Genomic DNA, 9,256 nt, shown 5'->3' with positions numbered 1-9,256 from the left:
GGGGGGGGGGCGGGGGGGGATGTTGGAGGAAGGGTGGAGAAGGGGGAGGGGCCGGCCCAGGCCCCTGAGCAGAGGGGGGAGGGCTGAGCCTGGAAGAGCCAGGTGGGAGGGGCGAGATAAGACATCCAAATGCCTGACCATTTGACCATCCAGCCACTAGGTTAGAGCGGAGCAGATGGAAAAAGAGACATCTTACAAGTTTGTGTGTGTGTTTTTAAACGCATTAACTCCAGGGCACAGATAACAAACTCCACCAAAAAACCATTCCTTGACTTTCGTAGGCAACGTTTATAGAATCATAATGAAACCCTGGACCACTGGTCACCTAAGCACCGAGTTGAGCCCTCAAGGAGAAGCTGACGGAGAAGATGTGAGAGTGGGAGGATTTAAGAGAGTTGAAGGCTTATCCATCGTGGCCGGAAGGAATTCTAGAAAAGTCTAGAACCGAGAAATCGAGAAAGAGCCACGGACAGAAACATCTTACCGAGAAATGCGGAGATCAAACCGGAAGGAAAGACTAAATGTAGAAACAGATTGTTCCGGTGGGTGGGGGAGGGGAGGAAAGGCCAGGGAAATAAATCCTTCTGAACCTTTTACAGTTATTGGGTTTGTTTTTATCCAAACTGCATGCATTGTTTGGTTTACAGTATAAATAATAGATAACTATATATATAATTAATATAATTTATACAAACACATATCATAATTTATATAAAATATTTGTTATAATGTGTAATTTATATAAAATATATAGAATTTGTTATATATAAATAATAAATATATAACTAATCTAAATAATAAAAACTACCTCTGGGCCAGGGCATGTGAAACAGAGAAGGACCAGAGATGCTCCCTGAGACATACCCCTGGACCTGATGCTCAGCAGTGCAGGCCCCAGAGCCTCCACAGCTGCAGGCCCACCCAGCCCAGTCTGCCCTCACATTCTTCAAGGCCATCTCCAGTTTATGAAGCATTCTCTGGGGAGCATGCTCCTCCCGTCCTCCCTGCAAAGCCTGCAAGGTGAACAGGAATTATCATATTCATTTATGCCCACAGAAGCTGAGATTCAGTGTGCATTTAGGGGGTTGAAATGGGTCCCTGCCATGGCCAGTCAGTGGAGGACACAGTCAAGAGCCAGGGAGAGGCATGGACCTCACCAGTGGTCCAGTGGTTAAGAACCCACCTGCCAGTGCGGGGGACACGGGTTTGATCCCTGGTCCAGGAAGATCTCACATGCCCCCAGGGCAGCTAAGCCCAGGCACCGCCAGGCTCCCCTGTCCTCGATCTCCCAGACTTTGCTCAAACTCATGTCCATTAAGTCAGTGATGCCATCCAACCATCTCATCCTCTGTCACCTCCTTCTCCTCCTGCCCCCAATCTTTCCCAGCATCAGGGTTGTTTTAGCCAATGAATTGGCTCTTCGCATCAAGTGGCCAAAGTATTGGAGCTTCAGCATCAGTCCTTCTAATGAATATTCAGGGTTGATTTCCTTTAGGAGTGGCTGGTTTGATCTCTTGCTTTCCAAGGGACTCTCAAGAGTCTTCTCTAGCACCACAGTTTGAAAGCAGAAATTCTTTGGCGCTCCTCAGCCGTCTTTATGGTCCAGCTCTCACATCCATACATAACTGTTGGAAAAACCATAGCTCTGACTATATAAACCTTTTGTCTGCAAAGTGATGTCTCTGCTTTTTAATAAAATGCACAGGTGTAGCTTCCCCCAGTGGTGATGGGACAGAGCTGGGGAGAGGAAGGGGAGAGGCAGCCTGTGAATGTGGTGGCAGCGACTCCCAGAGCCCCGCGTCCTATGGAGTCATCCTGTCCAGACTCTTATGAACATTCCCAGCATCCCAGCGACAGGCCTGGGGCTAGGCCCACTTCACAGATGCAAAAATCAAGATTTAACAAGGTTTAAATCAATGCATGGCTGAAGTCGCAATCTTAGCAGTGAGCAGGGTTTCTCAGCCAGCCTGGTGATAAGAATCACGCAGACCCTTGTCAGTCAGAACGTTTCCCCGGAGATTCTGATCCACCGCCTCTGGGCGCAGCCTGGAGTAGGTCTGTTTGATCAGTGCAGGGGTGGGGATGGGGGCGTCAGGGACCGCAGGGTGATCCATCCGCGGGGTGATTCATCCGCCTGCCAGGCACCCCTCCCCGCCACCAGCCCCGCCTCGCCATTCACCTAATTTCACCACCGAGTGCTATTTAGGCAGCCGGGGTGCTTGGCTGCCCCTCCACCGCAGGACACGAGGGTGATTTCCGGGGCTGAACTATTATAAATACTTCCCGCGGGGCCGTGTTTGTGCACAGCTTGGTTTTCCTGTCCGATTGTTTCCTCGGGACGAGTTCCCAGAAGTGGGATTCCTGAGCGGAAGGATGGATGTTCTCCAGCCCCTGGTCCCCATCCCTAATCCAGGCTAGCCCCAGGAGGAGGATCCGGCCTTTCTCTGGCTTCAGGGAGGGGCGGCCGGCAAGTCGCCCTCGGCACTTCCGGAGGAAAAAGACAGGTCAGGTCCTTCCTGTAAGAGCTAATGACCGGCTAGACCCGTTCATGGCTGGCAGAGCCGTGAGGGCCCAGGTGACTCAGTAGCATTTTTCCAGGGCCGGCCGGGATGGCTCCGCCAGCAGGTGATGGATTTTCTCCTTGGAGGTCACAGGAAGCAGAAAGCCATCCACATCTGTCAGCAGCTTTGGGGGAAGGGCCAGAGAGAAGGCCTAAGACCCAGTAAGCTGATGGTTCCTCGTCTTTTCAGGCAACAAAGGGCCTCTGGCCTCTCTGACCCCCCTGAGGTGGGGGCCGCCCCTCCAGGGCCCATCTATGGGACACTCAGGCCCTTCTCCCACTGAAAGTGAGTGTTAGTCGCCCAGTCGTGTCTGGCTCTTTTCGACCCCATGGACTGTAGCCCGCCAGGTTCCTGTGTCCATGGGATTCTCCAAGCAAGAATACTGGAGTGGGTTGCCAATTCCTTCTCCAGCAGATCTTCCCAACCCAGGAATCGAACCTGGATCTCTCATTGCAGGCAGATTCTATGCTTCTAATAGGAGCAGGGGGAGCTGACCTCGTGAGGCCAGCCTCTTAGTGCCCAGACAGTCTCACAGAGCACTAGTGGGTTCCCCATCCCTATTAAGAATCCTCTGAAGGCAGGCCGGTGCCTGCCCTGTTTCAGACTCCAGAAGTGAGCTCTCTGTCCCTGGAGCTGGACAATCTAAAGCAGCATGACCATCTCTCAGAGGCCTGCAAGTTGTACTGGCTGGGTAGAAGGGTCTTCCCGGGCTGCGTGCCCACCCTGTGCCACTGTTTGCCCAATATTTACTTGGCTCTGGACATTACACCCACTTTACAGCTGCATAAACTGAGGCAGAGCAGCTCAACTGGCTTGTCCGGCAACCTGAAGACTCATTCATGACTCATCGTGCTTACTGAGCACCTGCTGTGTGCCAGGCTGCTTGGCCTCCCGAGTCTCCCCTTGACCAGTTTTCCCAGCCAGTGTCCCCATTTCATCACAGGCACAAGGAGTGGCCAGGCGTCCACTCCCGCAGGAAGGGTGTTACCCCCGTTGCCCTGCCCCAAAGCTGACGCTCAGCTAGCCGTGGTTCTCTTTGGTCTTGGGCAGCATGAGAGCTGTTCCTGGGTAGGACTGGGGGCTTATGTGGGTTCGGCCAACTCCAGCTGTTGTTGTGGGGGAGGGAGCCTTACAGTCACGGCCACCGGCTGCCTCCTCTGAAGGATTCTCCCAGGCTCAGGACACATAATAAGGAGGGGGACCCACTAGTGCCAGGCTCTGAGAGACGGTCTGGGCACTAAGAGGCTGGCCTCACAGGGTCGACTCCCCCTGCTCCAATTAGAAGCATAGAATCTGCCTGCAATGAGAGTTCCAGGTTCAATTCCTGAGTTGGGAAGATCCCCTAGAGAAGATCCTCCTGGACAACACAGCGGCATTCACCCGGGGGCCCATTGACCACAGAAAGTTGATACAGAACCTTCTGTGGGCCACCCCAGGAAAAGAGGTCTTCCATCTTGCCTCAAGAGATGCTCATTTAAAAGACAGTTTGGGGGAACAGTCTGTGCATTCGACCTTCGACCTTCAGCGCACGAAGGCAGGTTATTCCGGCTCTCCTTGTTCAATTCCATTCTGTTGGTCTCAGTCCACTGTTTCACCTGCTGAGGTTCCTGGAAATGCTGTGTTCTCACGGGGGTGTGGCCACTGGCACACCTGATAAGCAAGCCTCCCAGGGCTTCACGCAGATGCTTGACTGAAACAAGCAGAGCAGAAGGCAGAGTCCCATGGCCCACCTTTAGAGACCCTCTCACATCAGACCACACTGATTTACAGGCGCGCTTTGCCCCCAGTCACTGTGTCCGGGGAGTTACCGCTGCCCTCCTCTCCAGCCTGCGTTCTCCATTCCACTGAAAGGACAGCGTGAAGAGCTTGCCTCCTAGACCCGCCCTTACCTGTCACACCTCCACACCTTGGGCCAGTGTTCCCTGTGCCTCGGATGCCCTATCCCTCTTCCTCACCTGGCTGACTCCCACCCTGCCTGGACACAGGTTTGTAAAGCCCTTCTCCACGCCAGCTCCCAACCCATCAGGCTCCCACAAGGCCCTTGGGTTCCCCGTTCATGCCCCCTGCTACCCCATGCCCAGTGCTGTGGCCCTGTCTCCTGGCCCCTCACTTACATCCTGGGATCTCAGGGTTCTCGGAGCCCAGGCAGGACCAGACCCCTGCAGAGGCAGTCCTGTGCTGCTGAAAGGGCCCGGGCTCAGGGCCAGCTGGGTTTAGACCAATGGTTGAACCTCTCTGAGCCTCGCTTTCCTCGCTTCTCCAATAAGGATGCTCTCCAGATCAAGGGTTAGTGAGGATTACAGACCCCCGTGTGCAAAATGCTGGGCTGGGGCGGGCTCTCTGTGCTCACTGGGTGAATGAATGAGCCAGGAGCCACGATCCCTGTCCTCAAGTTCAGTAGAGAAGGGGACAGAGTCTTGTGACTGTGATTGACAAGAAGCGAGGAAGTCTTTATGGCAGAGGAGATTCGTACACTGCAGGGGGACTCCTGAGTTCTGTAGGCAGCAGAGCTGGGGGAAAACATTCTAGCCTTCCTGGGGGTGCTGTTTCCTACAGGGTTGTCAGCACTGGCTTTTATCATTTTAATGATGAGCGTGTGTGTGTGTGTGTGTGTGTGTGTGTGTGTGTGTGTGTGTGTGTGATTTAATAAGGGTGAATGGTGTTGGAACAGCCTTATTCGGCATGTCTTTGAATGCCTGTTTCCCTTTAAGGCTGGCTCTGAGAACCACACATCTCAAAAGTATGTATGAGTCCAGGGAAGTCCTTCTCTATTAGCTCAAGTTGTGAAACGAGCTCAGCGCTGGAGCGCTTGGGTGGTTTTTCGAAGTGATGCATTTCAGATGATGAGAACCCCACTTGGCAGGGAAGAAGGGCAGGACCCTGGCATGCCCCAGGTGGCACCAACCTCCCCGGGGCTGCCACTCACTGTGATCTGAGAAACACACAGAGTCTTCCCTAGCTGCCTCCTGGCCTGACATGACCTGCCGCCACCTCGAATTCCATCATCCCTCACGTTCCTTCTCAAGGCAAGCGTTTCTCCTAGAATGTAAATATTTTGTCTGGGAGAGAACACTTGGCTTTTTCATCAAGAGAGTGGAAGATGGAAAGTTACTTTTATCGAGCACCTACTATGTGCTTTATTATCAAGGGAAAGGAAGCTGGAAACTTAACTGGTGTTGAGCACTCAACACGTGAGCAAGGCGGGGGAGTTACCCAGGACTGCTGGTGAGGGGATGGGCTCTCAGAAGGGCCAGGGGGCTGCCAAGGACTCGGTGGAGCCAGGAATTGGAGCCCAGAGCTGACTCTCCACCTTGCTCTGCTCACAACACCCAGTTGCTCCTCCTTCTTGGCAGGTGGCTCCCTGGAACGTGAGATGAGACGGTTCTAGAGTCCCAGGGCTCCCTGACCTGGGTTCCAGTGCAGCTCTGCCTCCACCCGCTGTGTGGCCAGAACCATCACTTCATCTCATCTGTGGATGGGACAGCAATAATGCCTGCCCTGCAGGGCTATGGTGGAGACAGGAGACATGCGAAGGTGGAGACAAGGTCTGAACAAGGGCTCAATCTGGGACAAGTCTGGTTTTCTTATCAACTCACACAATATAAAGCATGTACAGCCCCGGCTCCCCCCGGGGACACACTGCCTCTTCTCTGACTCTGGTGGATGCAGAAGTGGGACCTGCCTTCTCCTCCCCCCATGTCCCCATCCTGGAATCTGAGGAGATAGGGCAGGTGGCCGCTGGAGCAGCCAGCCTATGAGTGCAAGTTGTTCACAGGACTGGTGGCCTATGTCAGCCACCCGACTCCCTTCCTACCCCGTTCATGCAACCATGAACTGGGCCCCCTTTTCTTATCCCTAGGAGCCTAGTTCACTATGCAGAGGGGGCCCGATTCAGAATCCCACGCTGGCCTTGGGCCCCCCCCCCCCCCCATGGCCCAAAGCAAGCCCCTAGCCTCCCTGTGCCTCAGTCTTCCTATCTCTAAAATGGCTATGTGTGCTAAGTCGCTTCAGTCACGTCCAGCTCTTTGTGACTCTAAGGACTGCAGCCCTCCAGGCTCCTCTGTCCATGGGGATTCTCCAGGCAAGAATACTGGAGTGGGTTGCCATGCCCTCCTTCAGGGGATCTTCCCAACCCAGGGGTCAAACCTGTATCTCCAGCATTGCAGGCAGATTCTTTACAGCTGAGCCACCAAGGAAGCCCCTAAAATGGGCAGCCCATCTCATTCGCGTCTCCTTAGCAGAGGGGAGTCTGGAGAAACACCCAGTCCCTGACTTGGTGAGAACTGCCTTAAGGTTGGAGTGCTAGAACTGACAGCTGAGGGGTCTGCCCCCAGCAGGCAGGTGCTGCAGCCCAGGGAACTTGGAACTGATGGTCCCCTGGGAGCCCGGTGGGCTCAGGCTCCCCCACGTGGCCGCGTCCCAGGGCCTCCTTCCTGTGGCCACAGCTCGGTCCCCACCAACCTGGCCAGGACTCCACCCTGAGCAGCCCCACCCTGGGGGGCAGCCCGCGGGAACTGACACCCCTCAACAACCTCATCCCTTTTTGCAGAGGAGAAAACTGAGGTCAGGGAGGGTGTGTCACTGGCCAAAGGTCTTGAGGCAAAGGTGTGCCGGTCTTCCTGACACAGAGTCTGGTCTCTTGGCCATGACGCCAAAACTGCTTCCACAGTTATTATCGTCATTACAATAGAATATTCATAATAGCTGTAATTACTGCTATGGAGGGTAGTGCCCTTGGCAGACAGGTCTGGGTGGCGAGTCACTGGGGCCAGGTGCCTGGCTGTCCAAAACTCGGCAGGGTCCTGTCCCAGTCGCCCCAGGACCACACTGAAGATGTGAGGCTCCACCGTGCGGCCCAAGTCTGCAGGCTGGGTCAGCAGCGTGGGGCCTCACACGCCCTCCGGCAGATCCTGGACTCCGGGAGCCACTCGATGCCCATCTGCTCCTGGAAGCGCTTGTGATGGAGCCAGCAGACCTTCACGGCTGGGAACACTGAAAATTCCACCAGGGGCGCTCACTGTTGTGATAAAGCACGGTCTCCCCACACCTGCCCAGGCAAGCTAAGTAGCCCTGCTCCAAAAGGCAGTGCGTCCTGCTGGTTAGTGCACGGTTGCTGCTGTTCAGACGCTCAGTCGTGTCCGACTCTTTGTGACCCACGGACTGCAGCACACCAGGCTTCCCTGTCCTTCACTATCTCCTGGAGCTTGTTCAAACTCATGTCCATCAAGTCAGTGATGCCATCCAACCATCTCATCCTCTGTCGTCCCTTTCTCCTCCTGCCTTCAATCTTTCCCAGCACTGGGGTCTTTTCCAATGAGTCAGCTCTTCCCATCAGATGGCCAAAGTATGGGAGCTTCAGCCCCAGTATCAGTCCCTCCAATGAATATTCAGGGTTGATTTCCTTTGGGATTGACTGGTGTGATCTCCTTGCAGTCCACAGGACTCTCAAGAGTCTTCTTTAGCACCAATATTCAAAAGCATCAAAAGCGCTCAGCTTCCTTTATGGTCCTCATGTTTGTGCCTGACTCCTGGGAAAATCATAGCTTTGACTATACGAACAAGTGACTTCACCTGCTGCTCTTTTTCCCCATCTGCACAGCAGGGCAAAGCTCAAGGTCATTGTGCTGGAACCATGCCTGGCCCATGCCCATGCTCCATAACGTTGCACCATTATCCCTGCAGGTGGGGACAGTGGAGAAGGGGCTGCCCTGATGCTGGAGAAGAGACAGACTTGATGGTGATGAGTCCTCATGGCGTGGCGGCGGCTCCCACATATGGCTGGGACAGCCCCGTGGCCCCAGCAGGCATCGACTCTGGGCTGGGGAAGCCAGAGGGCTTGCTGCTCCAGGGGTCCAGGACCATGTGCTTGAGCCACTCAGGGCCCCCTGGTTCTCTTGGAGCTGAGAGGCCCTGGAGAAGCCTTCCTAACGGGTTCCTGCTCCCCACTTCCAGCCAGGATTCCAGCTCTATCTTCTTCTGCTCTGTCCTGCCCCTGGGACCAAGGGGAAAGAGGTAGAAATCTGAAGACCTAATTCCAGCCTCTGGGACACAGCCCACCCAGCTGCCCAGGTCTGAGTGCAGAGACCGAGTCTGCAGCCTCAGGACAGGGAGTCCAGCACCAGTGCCAGCTCACAGCTGGCCCTGCAGGCTCCCCGTGAGATGGGTGCTGGGCCTGGAGCCTGTCCACAGGGCTGGCTTGCTGGCACATCACTGAGAAAGCCTAGGGCACCCAGAGGGAGACACCAGCACGGGCAAAGGGGAAGGCAGGGTGGATTTTCAGGTGCCTGCAGAAAACAGGTTTCCCTGGTGATCAGACGGTAAAGAGTCTGCCCGTGATGCTGAAGACCTGGCTTCCATCCCTGGGTCAGGGAGATCCCCTGGAGAAGGGAATGGCTACCCACTCCAGATTCTTGTCTGGAAAATTCCATGGACAGGGGATCCTGGCTGGCAACAGTCCACGGGATCGCAAAGAGTTGGACAGGACTGAGCGACTGAGACTTTCACCCTTTCACGTCAGTCAGTAGGCAGCATGAAGGCGAGGAGGTCCTACAGGGGCCAGGAATCTCAAGGAGCGTTGCCAAGGCAGAGGGGCATCCCAATGGCCAGGAGAAGCCAAGGGCCGGGGGGCTAAGGGGATCCGATGGAGGCGGGGCAGGCGGGCCGTGGCTGTGCGTGAGGCAACATCTCGCTCTCTG

This window comes from Oryx dammah, unplaced genomic scaffold, assembly GCF_014754425.2.
Source record: "Oryx dammah isolate SB20612 unplaced genomic scaffold, SCBI_Odam_1.1 HiC_scaffold_16, whole genome shotgun sequence".
Classification (NCBI taxonomy): domain Eukaryota; kingdom Metazoa; phylum Chordata; class Mammalia; order Artiodactyla; family Bovidae; genus Oryx; species Oryx dammah.
Note: the sequence above shows the minus strand (reverse complement) of the source record.